The 23,759-nt window shown below is 35.2% G+C and overlaps 1 protein-coding gene across 1 annotated transcript in view; it reads right to left on the reverse strand.

Moving 5' to 3' along the window:
- LOC148953389 (calcitonin receptor-like) overlaps window positions 1-23,759 on the reverse strand; it is a 332,084-nt gene that overhangs the window by 154,922 nt on the left and 153,403 nt on the right. The window lies entirely within an intron of this gene.

Below are 23,759 nucleotides of genomic sequence, written 5' to 3' on the forward strand. Positions count from 1 at the left end.
CATCAAAGGAAAAAACAACCGAGATAACCTTTTCGATGATGACCCTTGCACCCACCCAGCAGCTTTGAATTTTGAATGCGAAAATACCTCTGAAAATTAGATTTTGGAACGTCTGAGCGCTGGCATATCTGTCAAAGGTAAAACAACCAGAGAAGAAGGTAACTCTCTACAGATTAGACATTTAAGTCCTTTCAGAAGTGCAATGGCTGAGAAATGTAAACCAACAGTTCAGCGGTGGAAACACCTTAATCTTTAGTTACAATGAAACAAGACGTGAAACTGGAGTGGCCGTAGTTATTTCAAAACTTTTAGCAGAATCACTGATTAGTTGGAAACCCGTATGCAACCGTATTATCACCGCTCAATATCACACGAAGAAAGGCAAAATGGGTCCAGTTACGAACTGTACACCCACTGATGAAGCCACAAATGACCAGAAATAGACGTTTTATGAAGATCTGAACTCTGCCCTCAAAGATGTGCCAGACATAACATCCTCTATGTTACGGGGTTTTCATTACAAAAGTCGGCAACGACGAGACTGCTGTATCGAAATCCTGGGCAACCATGGGTGTGGACAACGCAACAAGGATGAAGAGCTTATAATAAAAACGACTCAGTCCTGTGAATTGGTTGTTGGTGGAACCTTCTTCGACCCAAAGATATAAACTAATACTAATAGACTTTCCCTGACGGACGTAAAAAAAGTGGATCGACAACTTTTTGATAAGTAAAAAGTGGCAGATATTGCCGTACCGTGTGCGAGTATTTAGAGCCGCTGATATATTCTCTGATCATACCCCTCTGGTTATCGAAATCAGAGATAAGCTATCGGCCGTAAGCCAGGTGAAGACAGCTATGCATCAGCCCCTCAGCTGTGAAAAACTGAATAACCAAGAAAAACGGTCACAGTATGTACTAATGATTACCAACAGGTTTGAAGCCCTTAGTAACCGTAACAATAAAGACCCAGAGACAGCTTGGACGAATATCAAATAGACCTGCAAAGGTGTCTCCACTTGAACACTTGGCCTGAAAAAGTCAGTGAGGGAACAGTGGATGTCTGCATAGTTCTGGGGTTGAATCAAAGAGAGGGCAGACAAGAGAAAAGCAATTCTCAATAGCCTTTCGTGTAATGCAAGCCAAGCCCTCGAACTGTGATAAACTATGCTTGATAATGCTATAAAGAAAAGTGTTCTTTCTGAAAAATGTTATAGCCTTATTGAAGCTGAGAAGGCTCAAGAAGCTACTAGACAGAATGACTCTTGGTCAAGTATATCATATCACCAACGAGATAGTTGGAAAACGTTCAAAAATACATGGATACGTCAAGGATGAGACTGGACGACTCATTATTGATCCTAACTGGGTAAAGGAAGTTTGGGTGACGCATATCTGAAAGTTACTAAATTGACCGACACCAGTTGATCTCCAGATTTAACTGACACGCCATTCCTTAACCTAGCTGTTGATACTGAACCACCCTCTGGTGGGAAGATAATAAAGGTGGCTAAAAAGCTTAAAGTCTGGCAAATCCCATGAGGAAGACTGGACCACGGTAGAGACAATTAAATGCTATGTAGTTGTATGCGTAACTGTGTGGACAAAACTATTTCCGATAATCTGGAGAATAGAAGGAATTCCTAAGAACTGAACGAAAAGCGGGTTCATAAAAACCATAGACAATACTGTAGCTTTTCTGAAAGTGAAGATCCATACGGCTTAAATATTTTTATTATTTTTATTTACTGATTTGTTTCACTTAGGAACTTCACATAGAAGGGGTGGTCGTCTAAACTTCAGAGCGAGCTCATTCAATTTGAAGATCAAAGTTCCAGTTCTCTTTTTAAGAGTCAAAAGTGATGAGAGGGCAGCCAGCGCCTCTAACATTTTTCCTAAAATGTTTCCGATTAAACTTTTGAGATGACCACTTTGTTCAAAATGGTCCAAATGTCAAATAGTCATGGTTTCGGGATTGATAAACCTCCGAAGGTCTTAGAAAGGAAATTGAAAGGAAATCGACAGTTAGAGTGCCTTTGTTAAGAGTCAAAAGTGGTCGAAGGGTAACCAGCCCCATCCTCAAGCCCTTTTCAGTCCAAAAGCATCGCATCCAAATTTTTAGTGCATCCGGGGCTAGCACATCCTCCCAGCCTCTGGGCAAGGTCTAGAAATTATGTAATTTGCCTAATTTTAACATACTATGATTTTTATAGGAAAACAGAGCATGTTTGATTTTGGGTCTCCAAAAAGGCTTAGAGTATTCAGGCGAAAACCTAAGGAAATATTGAGAAGGATGCCAATCAAAACCAAAAAAATCTGTGTGATTGCTCGTTGTGAAAAGGAAATATCTGTAATATCTAAAGAACGACTGAGGCCATCAAGTTGAAAATTCCAAGGTATGTTGAGGAGACGTTGAAGGGAGATCATAGGGTAACCAGCCCTCTCCCTCCTTGCTCTTTATATGCACCCCCTTTGCTCAACACTGACCAAAATTTGAAATAGCTGTTTTGTTCAAACTAGTCAAAAGGTCTAATAACATCACTTTCCAGGGGTGCCATGCCCCCATAACCCTGTGGAAGCATATTTAATTATACAATTTGCCCATTGTTTACGTGCAGTATTTATCATTAAGAAAAAAGGAAATATTTGATTCTGGGTGTATCCAAAAAGGGTAAGGTCATTAAGGTAAAACCTTAGAGAATGTTGAGAGGTATGTTAAACTAAATCAAAAGGCACTAGGAGCATCCAGCTTATGAAAAAGGAGGATATGCAATATTTCAAGAACGGTTGAGTGCATTGAGTTGAAACTTACAGGACTTGTCAAGGGAGGAGGGGGGGGGGAGGAATTGAAAATAGGCTAGAGGGCCATCAACCTCCTCGTATGCCTCTTTAGTTGACCTCCCTCCCAAAATATTCTATCAAAATTCAAAATAGACATCTTGTTCAAAATAGCCAAATTCACAAATAATTGTGCCTTTGGGGACGACATAACCCTTAAAGCTTTGGAGAGGGATACTGAACACAATAAAACACACTGCACGTGTTCTGATTTTCAAAAAAAAGGTGCCATCAATATCTAAGGAACGGCTAAGGGTATTAAGTTGAAAGTTTCAGGGTATGTATATTGAACAGATATCAGAGGGTAACCAACCCCCCTTGCCTTTTTTAGATGCTCCCACCCCTTTTCACTGATCAAAATTTTGGAAAAGCGATTTTTTCCAAAACAGTCGAAACGTCTAGTGACTAGGCCTCCGAGGATGAATACCCTAACAGCCCCCAGAGTAAGGATCGCAAATTATAGAGTTTGCCCTTTTTTACATGCACGATTTATCATTAAGAAAAAGGAGAAATATTTTCTTCTAGGTGTGTTTAACAAGGGTAAGGGTATTAAGGTGAAACTTTAAGGAGTGTTTAGGGGCATGTTCAACTAAATCTAAAGATGCTATGTGCATTCTTTTTACCAAAAAGGTGTGTCTGCAATATCACAAGACCGGCTGTGAGTATTAAATTTAAACTTTCATGGAATGTTAAGGAAGATGTTATAAAGTTATCGGAGGACAGCTAGTCCGCCTCCAATTCACTTTTTGGCCGCCCTCCCTCCAAAGTTATCTGATCAAAATTTGGAATAGTCATCTTCTTCAAAATAGTCAAAAAGTCAACTAACTGTACCTCCAGGGGTGACTTAACCCCCTCCAACCCTGGGCCAAGTGTTGTAAGTTAAATATGAAGCTAAGAGAGGAAAGGAAACGTTGTAAGTTACATAAGTTATCATAAGTTGCCTTTTGCCCTCTTAGATTCTCTCCTTAACACTGATACTTAAAAAGACATTTAATTCGAAATAACCACCACAACGTCTAATAGCCAAGACTCTGGGGAGGCCATGTCCCCGTAGCCCCCGGGGCATGGACTGTAAATTTTGAAACTTGTCCGTTTTTTACGTGCAGGATTTCTCATTAGGAAAGAAAGAAATTTTTGTTCCTGGATGTTCCGAAAAAAGCTAAAGGTATTAATTAAGACACAATTTTGGGAATGTTGAGAGGAATGTTGCACTAAATCAGAAGACATCATATGCATCCACGCTATTAAAAAGGCCTATCCGCTGTATCTTAGGAACAGGTGGCCCTGAAAGATCTTGAATCTTTCAGGGCCACTATTGGTACTGCTACTATTGCGGCTGCAAATGAGACGGGTTGTACCTGAAACTGTTAGTACTTCCAACTCTGACAACTAGCCGCTGTGACTAAGACTACTTGCATATGCTACTACAACAATTTGTGACTACTTTCACGGAATGTTGGGGTGGTTGTTTAACATGGAAACTTTAATGTTGAAAAAATCATCAGCTTGACGTAGTGATACTTTGATGAATGATTTTGAAAAAAAGGGTGTTGAAATCGGTAATGTTGAAAAACGTGACACGAAGATACCACAAACAAGAGCTTGGCTATGATCCCCCTTCCCTAACTGTAAAAGTCTAAGGTCTACTGTGTCATTTGCGCTTTGCTGAAAGCGATTTATATTACAATTTTTTTTTTATTTAAAATATTGAAAATAAAAATACAAATTACAGTGAAAAAAAAATCTTGAACTGCTGAGGTTTCAGCGATTAATATAATTATATATCAGATATTCGTTTTAATTTTACAAGTTCTTTCCAAGGACCGTTCCGGGCAGTTGTCAAACTCTTGTTTGCAGTGATTTTCGTTTGTTTTAAGTTTGATTTGATTAAATTTAAGTTCTACTAGTTTCGAGATTTATTTGTTCGTTTGCTATAATGGTTTACTTAATTTCTGTTTGTTTTGGGTTTCATTTATTCTTTATTATTAACTTCTGGTCGTTTTGAGTTTGATTTACTAGAGGAATTTATTTCTGCAGGTCTTAAGTTTTTCTTTTATATTTGGCCTTTTACTTTTCTTTGAGCCCAAAGTATTCACTTGCTGACCTTATATTCACTCTGAGAATGATCTTAGAAGAAGCAAATGAATGGCGGATAAAACTTTATTCAGCCTTCATAGTCTTCAAGAAATCTTTCGACTCTACTTATCTCCAAACGCTTTAGAATGTCTTCAAGGAATGCGGTATACCGGATAAGCTTACCCAGATCATCAAAACTTTCTAAAGGACATAGAAAGGTTCGTGAAGATAAGTGATGGGAATGCCTATTACTTCCAACGTCACGACAGGAGTCAGGCAAGGTTGTGTGCTATCACCAATGCTATTGACCCTCATCGTCAACTAGATCTTTCGAATCTGTGACGACGATGGAATCCAGTTACACAATAACAAACTTGGAAGTTTTGAATTGCAGATGATATCAGTCTCCATGAGACCTGCAATGGAAACTTTAGCAGCACCTCAACCAAGTGAGAAACTTTGTGGAACCATTTGACCACAAAATTAGTGCCAACAAAATAAAAGTATGGCCAATACTGGATCTCCACTTGACGTACGGTGTGAAAACCAGAACATTTAGCAGGTTGTGGGATTCAAGTGCTTAGGAAGCATCATCCACAATACCAGCTTCTGCCAAAGAGAAGTCAGGCTCAGAGTTGGCCAGGCAATTGCATCTTCCAGGAAACTGACTCAGGTGTGGCTTAGCCAGCAGTACTTCATTTAACGCAAGCTGAGGCTGTTTAACAGCTAAGTCCTCTCAACATTTTGCTGTGATTCCAAAACTCACATTCAAAAATGTAATTTTAAGGCGCATGCTGAATATCATTTGAACCCAAAAAATAACGAACACCACTGTGCGACAAAAGATGTCTCAGCCACTTTAAGTTATCAAATACTTGAAGTTGATATACCTCGAGCATGTGAATCGCACACCCGAATCTTAACTGCCAAAGGTCGTCCTCTCGTGGCAAAAACGTGGTACCAGAAGAAGAGGACGCTCTAAAAACACCTGGCCGAGCGATGAGCGATTCTAAAATCGCTCATTCCAAGCAATTAATGCATGAAATTGGTATAATTAAAAAAAAAAAAAAAAAATTAAACCACCCAAAAAGAAGTGTGATCTTGACAGAAATTATGATGAAAATTTTTTTGAGTTTCAGTTTCTCTTGCATGTGAAGGACGGCTACAACTCCCTCCTGTAACAAAATGTTTTAATTCAAGTTTGATTTTTGTAAAAAATGCCTAAAAAGGATAATCATGCTCAAAAAAAAAATTGCAACCCACCAAATGCTTAGGGGGGGGGTCTGAAATAGCAAACATTGATTATAGAGTCATTATTTAAGCAGTTTTCAAGACAGATTATTCTATTCAACCTTTCTATATGTATGTTTCTCATGGATACCTTCGATCTCGGTCAATAGAAAGCTCTTAGTAACACTTGTTTATACTCCCCTTGAAATTCTGCTTCAATTCTCCCCCCCTTCAGACTTTCTTTTACGTTTATCCAAAGGCTCTGGGAAAGAGAACGGTACTTGCTGAGTGGCTTGTGCGCTGGACTTGCTGTGTCCCTAAGAATAGGAGTTTGAGTCTTGGTGTCGCTGATTATTTGTTTTGGAACGAGGGTAAGCGATGTGACTCTGTAAGCTGAGCCAGAGTCGACCGAGCTCAAAATTGGTACCTATAGAAATCTGGGGAGAAAAACTGGATGCGGTGGATGATCTACCCCCAATCACGCATTGCACTGGCCGAAAATAGAGAATTTGGAAATTGGTAACTGGGGTACTCAGACTATTATCCACATGCAAAAAAATTATGTAGTTGAAGTCGTGAAAAGTTGACCCATTTTGGCCTAAAAATGTATAAAGCCCCCCCCCCCCCCCGATCCAAACAAACACTCAATTGTCACCCACATAAAAGCTGATGTGCAACTACATATCAGTGTCCATAATTTGATGGAGTAATTTTCATCGAGATCTCTCGCTCGTTTTAATGTGTTTTACCCTTTTTTCGAAAAGTTGTTTAACTTCTTATTGAGATTCAAAAAGGCCAAAAGAAAAGAGACAAAATGAAGCAATTATGTTCTGGCAGATACTGAATCCTTTCACCAATTATTAATACAACCAATTATTAACCAATTATTGACCAAATATAATCTAACACCAATTTATTTGACTGAGAAATATCATCATGTCTTTCAATTTGGAGGAAAAGAATAATTAGTTTTTTTTCCAAATTTCTTCAGCTACGATTTTTATATTTTTGTTTCTTTTCTGCTGGAAAGTCATCAATAAAAATTAGAAGACAGTTTTGTCTTATAGCCTTCAGTATATCCCCCAGACATAAATCCTTCATTTATCATGTTTGTACTTCCCACTGAGATACTATATTTCTAGCTGAGAACGTCTATTAGAGATAAAAGTTCATAACTGGGAATGTATAATAAATCGTTACCGCTGAATAATACAACTCCAATTATTTTTTGAAATTACAAACAAATGTGATAGACAATATGTAAAATTTACTAGCTATACTCACAGTTAAATTTATTACTTTTTGCCAAGTCTCTAAACTTGTGGTTTGGAATTTGACAAAGGTGATGGAGGGGGCATTAGAACTGCTCTCTTTGAGAAGGCTGTGGGTGAATTTTCACAAGTATTTAATATGTCTTTTTACCTCAAATGAGGTAAAAGAGGTTGGACACGGCTGAATAAAATCACAGTAGCGCAACTACAAGGGATATTAACTCATGACCCTTTTTTTCAATTTTTACAGCCACAATGTCAAACAACACACCAACTTTTTTTTCTATAGCCTACGCAGCACACTCAAATGTTTGGCAAACTGTATGTACCTAGTAAAATTTGATCCTGTTGGTGTGCTCGCATTGAACTGGATCTGTGCTTTTGACATGATGGAAAGTGCGTAAAATTTTCTTCTCTGAATATTTTCCCAAAAAAAACAACTTCGGTTTGAATACGTTTTGAAGTAGACATTTGAATGGTTCAAATGGGGTCCGACATATTCCCAAACGCAAAATCCCCCCCTCCCTTCACAGAATATCCCTCGTAAAAATACTCCTCTACACTGAATATTCCCCTTAAAAGTGTCCCCCACGGCCCCTCCCCCCAGGAAAAAACTCCCCCAGAATTTTGAAATTAATATAAAACAATGAAGTTTTATTAATGGAAGTAAAATGCAAAGATGAAATTTAAAACGAAAAAAAGTAATTGCAACGTTGTTTATGCGACATATATGTGCCATATTTCTACTAAAAGGAGATAGCACTGAAAAGGAAGGATTGCAAACCTCTGGTTATTGGTTTCAGACAATGTAGATTTGTAATTTACCTTTTTTTTATTCTGCCCATCATTGAACTCCGGAAACTGCGCCAAAAAAAGAAAAGAAAAATGCTATTTTTGGTGTTATGTGGCATTTCATGTTGGAGAAAGTTAATTAAATCTGTGTGCAGAAAATGACACATAGACTACTGTTCTTGGGTGCCATAAGGCACTTCGTGATGATATTATTAAGTCTAATATCAAGTCTAAATTTAAAAAGAGATTACTCAGATTTTCTGTTACTTCTAAGCCCGTAATTGCCAACGTGGGGCACAGGCCTACCGAATGGGCATGCTAATATTTTAGTGGGTCATGGGCAGGACATGCACTCTTCTGCTGACTACACTTTGGAGCCTTAATCTTTAAAAAAACTTCTTTTATTTGAAGGACATCACATTCAAATGCCTTTAAACAGCAAAAGTGATATACGATAGTATTGCAATAACTTTTCAATATTGTATGTTGTATCTTGTATTCAGAATATAATTTCATTAATAAGAAATATACCTAAAGGACGACCAAAAAACATACCAAGTTAACGGCCTTTTAAGCTTCCTTCAGGTGAATCCACGTAAAATTTTGAGTAACAAAATTTAAGTATAACGAAGGGGCATCAGGATTTTAGAAATGCCTAGATGGGGCTGGCCCAAAATCGGTTGGGAACCACTGTACTAAGCTATTAGTCAAAATAGAAAGTAATTTACTTCATTTCAATCCTGAAATCCCTTGTCATTATTTTTTGCCTAGCAGCTGGAATCGAACAGTTCTTGGTAACAAACTGTAAGTAAGAAACTACTCGGCCCAATAGTAACTGAAACTCTAAAATACGGATTTTGGTAACAATTAATTTTCAAAAAAGGGGGAAGCACCCCCAAAAAGTTAAGTGATCTTAACAAAAATCATGCCATCATATTCAGAATAATAAAGAACACTACTGTAGAGGTTTCTAGCTCCTCTCTTAAAAATTGTGGAATTTTGACTTACCAATAAAAACTAATCAGGGCAACATATTAATGTAATAAAAACTAATCAGGGCAACATATTAATGTAATAAAAACTAATCAGGGCAACATATTAATGTAATAAAAACTAATCAGGGCAACATATTAATGTAATCATAATAGCACGATTAGATTTTTCGTTTTAGGCTCTTTTAAAATGCCAATGCTTCTTTTCTATCTGTGTATAAGTAATTCTATCGCTTTCTTTTATATATTATTGTATATACCATCTGTATACCGTCATCATCTTGATATTTGTCTCTTTTTGTTTTATTTTGCGCAAATGGAATAAATAGGCAGTATTGCACTTCTTTATGTGGGATTTTTGCATAAGCCAAATCTAATTCAAGCCTAGTCATTTTACTTTGATGAATACATTAACCTGTTAAAAGACATAAAAATTGCCTCCTCCCCTGGAAAGAAGAAGCGCATTGACTGTCAGCACATATACATGCAGTCAGTATTTTCAGATTAGCAGATTTTCTGGTGATTTCAGATTTAATATTTTAAGTGTATTTTTAGACGAAGTGTCCTAAGGGAGATGTTCATAGGGGCCACACCATCCCCAACATTTTTAATGTCCAGCAAAATATCTGACATAAGTGATAGTTTTCGTTAAATCACTGGTATAAATCAGTTAAAAAAATTACTCGGTAAATTTGATAGACAGGTTAGTGAGGTGTGAGCCTTGTGAGCCTGTGAGCAAGATTTCGTATTTAAACATGTTTAATTGCCCATTTTATATGCGTTTTTGTTACGTTTCTACGAGTCAGACAAAAATTTCGGGGGAGGGGGAGGAACCTCTATGGTTAGGGAAGGGGGAAGGAAGTAGTGACCAGACTCTTTTTATTTGTAATTCTTGTTCGTTTCAAGTTTGACTTAAATATTAAATTAAATTGTTACACGTTTTAAGATTTATTTATTCATCTATATCTATAACTGTTGTCTTTATGTTTGATATGATGTTTTATTTTAATTTCTGTTCGTTTTGATTTTCATTTATTCTTTAATACATTTCTGGTCGTTTTGAGTTTGAATTATCATAGGACTTTATTTCTTCTGGTCTTGAATTCAATGTGACACTTTACTGTTCTTTGAAGAACTTCTTTTTGTGAATTTTTTTTTTAAATTAATCTAGGAAACGCCCATTTTACTTTCAAAAGCAAATATATAAAATTAACCCTTTTTCTTGAAATATTGCAGTCCAAAAGTAAAGTCTTAATCTAAAGAGTGGAGGATAAGGGGACAGTAGCCTCTCAAATATAGGATAGTTCTGCATATAATATTAAAACGAAAAAAAAACAAAAGACAAAACAGGTTTTATCAAATGAAAGTAAGGAGTGAAAATATAACTTTAAAAAAGCAGAATTTCCCTGTAAGGGGGAGGACTGCGGCCAGCCAATCCCACGCTCTTTACGCTAATGTTTGACTTCTTTCCACCATACTTCAAGAACGAATGCTCGCTCGAACACAAGGGCCCTGGGAACGGGGTAGAAACCGTTTGTCACACTCAAACAGTTAGTGTTAACAAACTGTAAGTAATGAACAACTAGGCTCAATAGTAACCGAAACTCTAAAAAACATAATTTCGATATAATTAAATATATATAAAAAATATTGATTCCAAATATATAAGATTCATCAAGTTTAGTGTTACACATCAAAAGCTACGAGCCTGAGGAAATTTGCCTGAATTTCAAATTAGGGGGGAACCACCCCCTAAGAGTCCAAGAATGTAAATAAGAACCACACCGCAAGGCTCAACTTATCAGAGAGCCCTACTGTAGAAGTTTTAAGATCCTCTATACGAAAATGTGGAATTTTGCATTTTTTGCCAGAAGAAAAATCACGGATACGTATTTATTTGTTGTTTTTTTCCCAGAGGTAATTGTATCGAAGTAATGGTTCTAGAACATCGGAAGAGGATCCATTCAAACGGAAAAGGGAAAGCTTTAGTGAACTTTTGAAGTGATAAAAAAGATTAGAGGTCAACAACTAGCTCCCCTCCCATGCCCCTTTTTTCCCAAAGCCATCTGATGAAAATTTTCAGATAGCCATTTTGTTCAGCATAGCTGAACGATCCAATAATTATGTCCTTAGGGACTCCCCACAACCCGTGCGAGAAAGGGCTTTAAGGTATGAAATTTACCCATTGTTTGCGAATAGTATTTGTAATTGGGAAGTATACAGACATTTTTCGGGAGTAGGATGGGGCGGTATTTTGTGCTTAGAGTGGGTTTCCATGGGGAGAATTATTTGCAGGGAGGGAAATTTCTGGGGAAGAACTTTTCAAGGGAAACTTTACACTGGGGGGATTTGACAGAATTTGTATACGAGATATCTTTACACACTAAGTTTTGTATGTGAAAATGTTTTGATTTCCGGGTTTCCGGATTGACAGCGGGTTTTGATTTCCGGGAAAAAAATTTCTACAGAAGTTGGGATCTCCCCCACTAAAGAGAATTTTTCAGGCTGAATCGTCCACAATAAATTTTATGCTGGGGGGGGGGGATTTTCAGCGAGGATGGAATTGTCTGGAGGGAATTTTACGGGGCGTGTGTGTGTATTTAACGTGGGAGGAACATTCCACGGAGGAGTTTCCCGTGAAGGGAGGAAATTTTCATTGAGGGTGAACCAGATTTACTTGCTTTATTTGAAAAACGATAAAAAATTTAAAAAATACAAACAAAAATCAACTGAAAGTAAGGAGCAACATTAAAAATCAAAACGAATATAAATTATTCCGTATATCAAGGGGTTGCCTTCTTTTTATTACCTTACTCTTCACACTAAAATTGGACTGTTTGTCCCAATTTTTTAAGATTGACTAATGAGAGACATAGGCCGTTTAATTAGAATAGGGAACTTTTTTATAAGTGTAAAAACCTTTAGCGTGAAGAGCAAGGTTTTTACACTTATAAAAAAGTTCCCTATTCTAATTAAACGCTAAAGGTTTTTACACTTATAAAAAAGTTCCCTATTCTAATTAAACGGCCTATGTCTCTCATTAGTTTAGAGTTTTGATTCAGAATTTTAGTTTAGAGTTTTAGTTTAGAGTTTATGTTTAGAGTTTTAGTTTAGAGTTTTAGTTTAGTGTTTAAATTTAGTTTAGTTCTAGTTTAGAGTTTTACTTAGAGTTTTAGTTTAGTTTTAGTGTTTTAATTTAGAGTTTTACTTTAGATTTTTAGTTTATAGTATTAGTTTAGAGTTTTAGCCCGAATTTTTAGCTTAGAGTTTAAGTTTGGAGTATTAGTTTAGAGTTTTAGTTTAGGGTTTTAGCTTGGAGTTTTAATTTAGAGTTTTAGTTTAGAGTTTTAGTTAAGAGTCTTAGTTTAGTTTTAGTTAAGAGTTTTAGTTAGAGTTTGAGTTTAATTTTAGTTAAGATTTTAGTTTAGAGTTTTAATTTAGAGTTTTAGTTTAGAGATTTAGTTTACTAGTTTAGTATTACTTTAGTTTTAGTTTAGATTCTTAGCTTTGAGTTTTAGTTTAGCGTACTATTTAAGAGTTTTAGTTTAGAGTCTTAGCTTAGAGTTTAGTTTAGAGTTTTAGCTTAGAGTTTCAGTTTAGAGATATAGTTTAGAGTTTTAGTTTAGTTTCAGTTTAGTTTAGTTTTAGGTAAGAGTTTTAGTTAGACTTTTAGTTCAGTTTTAGTTTAGATTTTAATTTAAAGTTTTAGTTTAGAGTTTTAGTTAAGCGTTTTAGTTTAGAGTTTTAGTTCAGTTTTAGCTTAAGGTTTTAGTTATAGTTTTGGTTTAGTTTTAAGTAAGAGTTTTAGTTAGAGTTTAAATTTAGTTTAAATTAAGAGCTTGAGTTTAGAGTTTTAGTTTAAATTTTTGTTTAGTTTTGTTAAGAGTTTTAGTTAGAGTTCTAGTTCAGTTTTAGTTTAGAGGTTTAATTTTAGAGTTTTTTGTTTAGAGTTTTATTTAAAAGTTTAGTTTAGTTTTAGTTTAGTTTAGTTTTAGTTTAGAGTTTTAGTTTAGAATTTTTTAAAGTGTTTAGTTTATAGTTTTAGTTTAGAGTTTTAGTTTAAAGTTTTAGCTAAGAGTTTTAATTTAGAATTTAATTAAGAGTTTTAGTTTAGAGTTTTAGTTTAGTTTTAGTTTAGTTTCAATAAAGTTTAGTCTTAGTTAAAAGTTTAGTTTAGTTTTAGTTTAGTTAAGTGTTTTAGTTTGAGTTTAGTTTTAGTTAAGAGTTTTAGTTTAGAGTTTTAATTTAGAGTTTTTTGTTTAGAGTATTAGTTCAGAGTTTTACTTTAGAGTTTTAGTTTAGTTTTAGTTTAGTTTTAGTTTAGAGTTTTAGTTAGAAATTTAGTTTAGTTTTAGTTAAGGGTTTTAGTTAGAATTTTAGTTTAGATTTAGTTAAGAGTTTTTGTTTAGAGTTTTTATATGGAGTTTTAGTTTAGAGTTTTAGTTTAGAGTTTTAGTTTAGTTTTAGTTTAGTTTTAGTTAAGTTGACTTTTAGTTAATAGTTTTAGTTTAGTTTTGTTTAGTTTTAGTTTAGAGTTTTAGTTTAGTTTTAGTTAAGAGTTTTAGTTTATAGTTGAGTTCTGAGTTTTAGTTTAGTTTTAGTTAAGAGTTTTAGTTTAGAGTTTTAGTTTATAGTTTTAGTTTAGTTTTAGTTTAACTTTATTTTAGAGTTTTAGTTAGAGTTTCAGTTTAGTTTCAGTTTAGTTTTAGTTTAGATTTTTGTTTAGTTTAGTTTTAGTTTAGTTTTGAGTTTAGGTAGTGTTTAGTTAGTTTACTGTTTTATTTCAGAGTTTTAGTTTAGTTTTAGTTTAGTTTAGTTTTAGTTTAGATTTTTAGTTAGAGTTTTAGTTTAGTTTTATTAAAATTTTTAGTTATTGTTTTAGTTTAGTTTTAGTTCAGTTTAGAGTTTTAGTTTAGTTTAGTTTCAGTTTAGAGTTTTAGTAAGAGTTTTAGTTTAGTTTTAGTTTAGAGTTTCAATTTAGATTTTCAGCTTAGCTTAGTTTTAGTTTCAGTTTAGCATTTTAATTTCGAGTTTTAGTTAAGTTTTAGTTTAGTTATAGTTTAGATTTTTAGTTTAATTTAGTTTAGAGTTTTAGTTTAGAATTTTAGTTTAGAGTTTTAGTTTAGAGTTTTAGTTTAGTTTTAGTTTCGAATTTTAGTTTAGAGTTTTAGTTTAGTTTTAGTTAAAAATTTTTTTTAGAGTTTTAGTTTAGATTTATAGTTTTTACTATTAGTTTAAAGTATTAATTTAGAGGTTTAGTTTAGAGTTTTACTTTAGAGTTATAGTTTAGTTTTAGTTTAGAGTTGTAATTTAGTTTTTGTTTAGAGTTTTCGTTTAGTTCTAGTTTAGTTTAGTTCCAGTTTAGATTTTAGTTAGGGTTTTAATTTAGCTTATATTTTAAGTTTGAACTTTAAATTTAGAGATTTAGTTTAGATTTTTAGTTTATATTTTTTGTTTAGAGTATTAGTTTAGAATTTTAGTTTAGAGTTCTTCCTAAGAAATCAGATTGTTCATACAAAATAAAAAAAATACTTGTTACAAAACAAAAAATATTTCTTAAAAAGTAAAAAATAATTCTTACAAGACAAAAATACAACCTAAGAAATCACAAATTCTTAGAAAATATATTTTATTAATTGTTGGAAGTACTTGTTGGAAAAAAAACTTCTTAAAAAACTAAATACATCCTAGACAATCACAAATTCTTATTACAAAAAATATAAAATACTTCTTATAAAACAAAAAATAATTCCTACAAAATAAAAGTATATCCTCAGAAATTATAAATTCTTCTTACATCCAATAAAAAATTCCTACGAAAAAAATACTTCCCAAAAGCTCACAAATTCTTCTTAATCATGGAAGAATACTTCTTAAAAAAATTCTGACAAAAGAAAAATACATCCAAAAAGATAATAAATTCTTCCTACAAATTACAAAATACTTCTTACAAAACGATTATAGTTCTTACAAAACAAAAATACATCCTAAAAAATCACAAATTCTTTTTGAATCATACAAAATACTTCTTACGCAACAAAATACAAAATGATTCTATGAAAAAAAAAACAATTCTTACAAAACAAAAATACATTCTAAGAAAATAGAAAAAATCTCATTTGATACCATTCGCAAAAACATCTGTTTACTTTCTTTGACAGCTTGGATACACTTACGGTATTTTGATTTGGTTGAATTTCAAGAGCAGAAGTAGCCCAGAAAGTTTGAACATAATACCCTCAGTCGTTCTTGGGATAATACTGATATACCTTATTGGGAATTAGCATTAACACAGTGCATTTTGATTTAATCTTAAGGCAATATTTAGTTTTAAACATAATGGGCAAATGGGAGGGTGGGCGTGGGAGGGGGATTAGGTGCCCTCCAATCACTTTCAACTATGAAAAAGGGCATCAGCTTTCTATTTTCAATCGATTGAGCCCTTTTCGAAGTTCTCAAGACAACTCCTTCGATACGAAGTTCCCTGGTCTAAACAGCAAGAACAACAACAAAAAAAATAAATTACACCCACATCGATCTTTACTATAAAAAAGTCAAGCCTTCCAATCACTTTCTACTATTAAAAAGGGCACTAGACGTTTCGATCTCCAATTGAATGAGCCCTTTTTGAAACGACAAAGCTTTCTAAAAACACCTTATATGCCCCCAGGGCATAAATTAAAACCCCAACCCTAAGGGCTGCTAGGGTGGTTGTCATCCTCTAAGACCTAATTTCCAGAACTTTCAACTACGTTAAACAAAATGGCTATCTCAAAATTTTGATTGGATAAGTTTGGGGAAATGGTGGGCGTGAGAGGGGCGTTAGTCACTCTCCAATCACTTTCAACTATTAAAAATGGTACTAGCCCTTTCAATTTCCAATCAATGAGCCCTTTTGAAGTTTCTACGACAATACTTTTAATAAAAGAAATGTGTATTTGAAACTGAATATTCTTCCTCTAGCAGGTATATTCCTTTTTTATCGATCTATGCTAATGTTTTACATTATTAATAACCTTGCCTCAGAATTTTTAATGGCATGTTTATAACTGGTGTGGATCTTCACAATTATAATACAAGAAATGCCGATACATTTCGGCAGCTGCAGTGTGAAACAACCCGGTCACAGTTCTCTGCTCGGCATGTTTTGCTGAGCTCCTGGAGTCATTTACCCATTGGGGATGTGCGTGAGTATGACCGAAGTAGTTTCTGGGGAAAATTGAGGGATTTTTGTAATAATTTTTTTTTTTTTTTTTTATTTTTTTTCTTTTTTTAGTAGTGCCATAATAGAATTTTTGGTTGCTTTGTTTTGTTAGCACGTCGGTGGGGGATATTTTTTTATTTTCTTTTATTTCTATTGAATTATTTGTTGGAAGTTGGAGTTGGCCTAACGAACCAAAAGGTTTCTTGGCGTTTGTTTTTGTAAATTATGTGTAAATAAAGTTATACTCCTGGAAAAAAAAAAAAAAATCTTATATGCCCCCAGAGCATAACTTACAAGCTTTTGCTTTGAAAGCAGGGGGGATTTCATTCTCAAAGATCTAATTTCCAGAACTTTCTACCACGTTGAACAAAATGGCTATCTGAAAATTTTGATTGGATGTGTTTGGAGGAAAAGTGGGGGTTAGAGGGGGGTTAGTTACACTCCAATCACTTTCGATTATTAAAAAGGGCCCTTAGCCTCTCAATTTCCAATTGAATGAACCTCTTTTTGAAGTTTTACGACAGCTCTATCTATAAAAACCTTATATGTCCCAGGGTATAACTTACATTTGCCCTGGGGGCTCTGGGGGGTTGTCATCCTTAAATGCATAATTTCCAGAGCTTTCAACTACGTTGAACAAAATGGCTATCTCTAAACTTTGATTGAATGTTTTTGGGTAAATGGTGGGCGTGAGAGAAGGGTTAATTACTCTCCACTCACTTTCGACTATTAAAAAGGAAAATTTCAATTTCCAATCAAATGAACCCTTTTTGAAATTTATACAATAACTTTTTATATAAACCTTATATGCCCCCAGGACATAACTTACAACCCTTGCACTGAGGGCTCTGAGGTAGTTATCATCCTAAAAGACCTAATTTCCAAAACTTTCAACTACGTTGAAAAAAATAGATATCTCAAAATTTTGATTGGATGTGTTTGGGAAAATGGTGGGTAATAGAGGGGCGTTAGTCACTCTCCAATGACTTTCAACTATTAAAAAATGCACTAGCACTTTCAATTTCAAATTGAATGAGCCCTTTTGAAGTTTTTACGACAACGCTTTCAACAAAAACCATATATGCCCCCAGGGCATAACTTACAACCCTTACCCTGACGGCTCTGGTGGGGAGGGGCTGTCATCCTTATAGACTTAATTTCCAAAACTTTCAACTAAGTTGAATAAAATGGTTATCTAAAACTTTCGATTGGATGTGTTTGGGGTAAAGGTGGGCGTGAGAGGGGGTTAGTTGCCCTCAAATCAATTTCGACTATTAAAAAGGGCACTAGTCCTTTGAATTTCCAATTGAATGAGTCCTTTTTCAAGTTTCTACGACAAAGATTTCAATAAAAACCTTAAATGTCCCCCGAGCATAACTTATAACCTTTCCCTGTAGACTGTGGGGGAAGTATCCTGCACAAAGGTATAATTTTCTGAACTTTAAACTGCGTGGAACAAAATGGCTATCTCAGAATTTTTTTTGGATATGTTTGGGGAAATGGTGGGCGTGGAAGGGGTGTTAGTTGCTTTCCAATCCCTTTCTACTATTAAAAAGGGTACTAGCCGTCTCAATTTCCAATTTAATAAGCCCTTTTCAAAGCTTCCACGAAACTACTTGCAAAAAAACATGGCTATACCCCCCTTACCTAGCTACAACCTCGGGCGCTGAGGTCTGCTTGGGGGGGGAGGGTTGTCACACTCCAATAGTTAATATCCCGAAATCTCGACAATTTTGAATGGAATAGCAATATCAAAATTTATATTGGATATGTTAAGGGAAAAGTTGGGCGTGAGAGGGGGGTTAGTTGCCTTCCAATCACTCTTGACTATTAAAAAAGGCACTAGCCCTTTGAATTTCCAATCAAATGAGCCTTTTTTGAAGTTCCTACGACAACGCCTTCTATAAAAACCTTATATACCCCCAGGGCATGACTTACAACCCTTGCCCTGAGGGCTATGGGGACTGTCCTACTCAAAAAAATATTTACTATCTGGAAATCCACTACGATGAACAAAAAGGCTGTTTCAAAATTTTAATTGGATGTGTTTCGGGAAATGGTGGGGTGGAAGAGGTGTTAGTCGCCTTGCAATCACTTTCGACTGGTAAAAAGGGCACAAGTCACTCCAATTTCTAATTGAATGAGCCCCTTTTGAAGTTTCTACGACAATTTCTTTAAAACGAAGTGCCCTGCTTTAAAGTAAGTTTTAGAATAAATAATACATTGTGCCAACATCGTTCTCATTTGCCCCCAGGGCATAGCTCAAAACCCTTGCCCTGAGGGAGTGTATTAAAATGGGCACTAACCACTTCAATTTCCAATCGAACGATTCCTTTTTGAAGTTTCTACGACAATTCCTTCGATACGAAGTGCCCTGGTCTAAGACCAAGAAAAACAAATAATACAGTGGCCACATAGTTGTTTACTTAGGCAGTGCGATTGTGCTGCCTATGATACAAAGTACATCCTGAGAAATCACAGCTTGTCCTAATCAAGTAAAAAAAACTCGTTACGAAACCAAAAATACTTCTTACAAAATAAAAAAAAATATTCTTACGAAACAATAATACATCCTAATAAATCACGAATTCTTATTACAAAACATAAAACACTTCATACAAAACCAAAAATAATTCTTACAAATCAAAAGTATATCCATGGAAATCATAAATTCTTCTTACATAAGAAAAACAATTCTTACGCAACAAAAAATACGTCCCAAAAGTTCACAAATTCGTCTTAAATAATATAAAATACTTGTTACAAAACATAGAAAATAATAAAATGGTGTCCAGTATTCACTATCCAGTTATTTTTAAGAGTATTTTTTTTGTTACTTTGGGCTGTGATTCCTTCTTTACTAGGTTGCAGGTACCACTGCAACCAGAAAAAAAGATCAGATTAAATAACAAGAGTCCGGCCTCTCTTCACTCGTATCTTCTTTTTGCTCCTATATAAATGAAATAAGTCTGAAAACAAAAGTTGTGCTGTGATTTTGCGATATTGTCTGAAAGAATCAAGATTTTTTTTCTGGAACATCCTCAGTTCACTTTAGTTGCTGTCTTTTAGATATAAGTTCAATATCAACGGTAGTCCAAAATTTCCATCACTAAGGTTGAACCACACTTTCAGTGTCGTTCAACCTTAGTGACAATACTGTCTTGTTTTTAAATCGCTCTTTACTCTTCTTTCCTGGTTTACACATAGTAATTGTGGGAACTAAGATATGGCGTGAGAATAAAGACACTTAATTAGAGATTGGGAATGTTACATATCGATTCTGAATTTTTCCAAAGAATACAAAAAGATCCTTTTAATTGTGGATTTTCTCAAAGAAGTGAAGAAAATTTCAAGTTCTCTTCAGAATTTAACCAGAGTTGATAGCGTACCCTAAAAATAGCGGACACAAAACATAGTAATGCAATAAAATAATTTTATTGAAATAATTGCATCTTGAATATCATCATAAAATGAACACCTTAAATTTGCTCATAAAATACTTCGTCATATTTTCTCTACAGGAGTCACATATTCCCATTTGTGGGTCATACACAACTTTTAACAACCTCGTCATACATTTCAGTGTCGATAATACCAGCTTCATGGACTGCATCTGCTGGTAAACCCATGATGGTAGCAGTAACGTTTGTTGATGCTTTGTTTTTCGTCAATTCATCTTTAATCTCCTTGCTGATAATGTCTGCTATTGCTTTTTTTATTTTACTTGCGATTTCACTATCTATTACGACGTTATATCTACACAGTTTTCAATTTTGGCACCTGGATAAGATATGGTTTATGATAATTATAGAAGGGTAAGCCTGTCTTCTTCTTCTTGTTTTCTTTTGAATGCTAATCCCAGAAAGATGGCGATAGGATATATCAACCGGTAATTTGTTATTAGTTTATTATGCAAGAAGTTTGCTTTCGTCACCAACTAAAAGTTGTATCTTTGCATTCTCTTTGAGCATTATCAACTCTGAAAATTTAACTCTGGTATATCCACCACTAATAATGTTGAAGTTTTTGAGCATTCCAATGGAATTAGACTACCTACTGTCTTGGTCACTCAGACATACTCAGGCAACGATAACCCTGGCAACGGTCACTCAGGCAACGATAACTTTGTCATGAACGCAAGCCTTCTTAAGATCCTTGATTTTCACCTTTTAAAATAAGCTTTGAGTGTTTATCCTTCCAATGTACAATTGATACTGCTCGAACACGACCAATAAAGTATCTATTGCCAATGAGCAGCTATAGATAACTACGGAGGTAGCTGCATACGGGGGCGTTGAGGCGGTGGTGCCAGTTGGAGGACGGAGGGGACAGGCGCGTAATGCCAAGGTGATGTGGAGTGTTTTGGGGGTTATTATAAAAAGCTTGGCTTGCGAAAATTTGAGTCACCGGTTTGAAGTATAATTTTTAACAAGAAATGTCTGAAAAATGTCATGGGGGTGATGGTGTGATGTCAGAGGGGGCCACAGAGCAGTAATAGTGTGGCACTCTGTTGTGAATTTGTTGGAGTATCACACTCTAGCAACGAAATGTCCAGTTCCCGGTGTAAAAAAATATAAAATGTGTTTAATTTAGATTCATGAGCTTATTTTCGGTGGAAAAAGTTTGAAGATATCCTTGGGGGGATGAGGGATGGGGCTGTTTGGACGGCAGTGGGGCAGGTGTGTAAAGCTTTGTTGGTGTGGGGGTGTTTTGTGGAGCATTATGACAGGTCGGCTTGTGAAAACTTGAATCATTGAATTGAATGTGTAATTCAGAACAAGAATTGTCTGAAAGATGTCTTGGAGGTGATGATGTGATTTCAGACAGTGCCGCAGAGCGGTATTAGTGTGGCACTGTGGTGTGAATTGCTTGAAGTATTATGTTCTAGCAATAAAATGCCGAGTTCCCGCTGTTCAAAGAATAAAAACAGTGTTTAATTTAGATTCAGAATTCTATTTTCAGTGAAAAATGGTTGAAAATGTCCTGGGGGGTAATGATGGGTGGTGCCATGACGATGACGGAGGGGCATGGTGGTTTGGAGTGTTTTGGATAATATTATGATAGGCTTGTCTAGTGAAAAACTTGAATAACTGAATTGAAGCATAATTTGTAGTTTGAAATGTCTAAAAAATGTCTTGGGGTTGATTGTACAATGTCAAAGGGTGACACATAGCAGTAATAGTGTGGCATTGTGGCGTGAATTGCTTGGAGTATGACAATCTAGCAACGAAATGCCGAGTTAGACTGTTCAAGTAAAAACAGTGTTTAATTTAGGTTCATGGACTTATTTTCGGTGGGAAACGGTTGAAAATGTCCTAGGGGTGGTGCCACGTGGATGGTAAACGTTTAATTATGTGGTGATTTTTTGTGGAGCATCATGATAGGTTTGTATTGTGAAAAACTCGAATCACCGGACTTAAGTATAATATTTAAGAAAAAATGTCTGAAAAATGTCTTGGAGGTGATGCTGTGATGTCAGACTGGCAGTCAAATAACGTCGCTGTGGTGTGAATTACTTGGAGTATCATGTTCTACAGCTTAAAAGTTATGGTGGAGGCGTTAAAGCATTTTTACCATGGAGGGGGGGGGGCTGAAAAGTATTTTGCACTCAAAGAAACTCTATATTTTCGTTAAGGGCTCTTCAGAAATACCTCTTAATACGTTTTAACTTTATCACTAATATCAACCCTCCCTCCCTGGAAAAGCCTGCTAGGGGGGGGGGGCGGCTGCCACATATTATCAAGCTGGTATGAAATATGCATAGTCTTGGCAAAATAACGTTGTGTTGTCGTTAAGGACTCTCAGAAATACCTCAACAGTGCCTAACTTTGCATCTAATATCACCCCTCCTTCCCTGGAATTGCCTGCTAGTATGTATTTTTCGTTAATGCATTGTTTTTCTTGTTATACTTTATTCTTTATAAGCTTCTACACATTTCTTTTTATTTGTCGTGTCTTTTAACTTCTTTTTTCTTTGTTTTGTAAATTTGTTTTTAATTAATAAAAATTTTATTTACAAAGTCTGTGTTTTAAGATTTATTGTTTAGGACGAATTTTAAATACCTAAGCGTTTACACAATTTAAGCATCCCTTGCGTTTTTAATTACTAAAAATACATTAAGACTAATGAACAATATTATCTGGCATCATTTCCTAAAAAGCATTACTTTGTGAAGAGGTGTTGTTTCTGGAAATAAATATTCTCCGTCTGCGTGCCAATTATCGCAGGTGCACGAAACATCTCATTCTAGAAAGCAAAACATGGGAATTCTCTAACACGCAATAGGTTATTTCTAGAATTGATGAACCGTGAGAAAATACTGGGAATAGCTTGTTGGTCCTAGCGCTTAAGGCACTGTTCCATTGGAAGGAAATTAACCTTTCGAGTCCTAGCATTGAAAGAAAGAAAAAACGCGTTGAACATTTCGGTAAAAAAAGAATGTCAAAATAGTATTATGTGACAGTGATGTGGGTGCTGTCATTATATGAGATGTGCGTGCCATCATTACGCAAGGTGTGAGCGGTCATTACGTGAGGTATGTGCCGTCATTACGCAAAGTGTTCACCGTCCTTACATAAGATATGTGTTGTCATTACGCATTACTCACGTGTGTGCCATGTTCAGTTACAAGTGGGGATTCCCCACGAGTTCTTGAAGTCTAGTTTGTCACATATGATGGCGTCATCCATATTACACTTGGTCATGGGAATCCTGGGTGTCTTCCAGAAAACAATAGACTTGCCAAAAATGGCTACGAATCGAAACTTCTATTTATACTAGGACAAGGGAAGGAACTGGGTATCTTCCAGAAATTCAATAGACTCGTAAATGGGGCTTTTATTTACAGAGGGGTAAGGGAAAGAACTGGGCATTTTCCGCAAATTCAATAGACTCGTATATGGAGCTGCTATTTATAGAAGGAGGATAATACAAGAAAACAATAGACGTGCCAAAATAGCTACGAATCGTGACAAAATGACGGTTGCTAGGGGGAAATATATCCGAGTATTCTATTTATACTGGGACAAAGTTATTGCATGAGGTGCTTATATTTATAGAGAAAGGAACTGGGCATCTTCCAGAAATTCAATAAACTCGTATATGGGGGCTTCTATTTATAGAGAGAGGAAAGTACAAGAAAACAATAGATGTGCCAAAAATGGCTACGAATCGTGACAAAATGGCGGTTGCTAGGGGAAATATTGGGACCTCTGGAACCGCATTCCATCATACATTCCTGCTTTTTTTTTCTGTACTCTACTGAGGCATATAATTTTCCAAGGATTTCTCCTGAGATTTTTTTTTTTAATTGAGGTAATATTTATAAAAAAAAAACTGGTTCATTAGACCCGGCT

Source organism: Artemia sp. Qi Xiang Cuo, chromosome 4 (assembly GCF_049724085.1).
Source record: "Artemia sp. Qi Xiang Cuo chromosome 4, ASM4972408v1, whole genome shotgun sequence".
Taxonomy (NCBI): Eukaryota; Metazoa; Arthropoda; class Branchiopoda; order Anostraca; family Artemiidae; genus Artemia; species Artemia sp. Qi Xiang Cuo.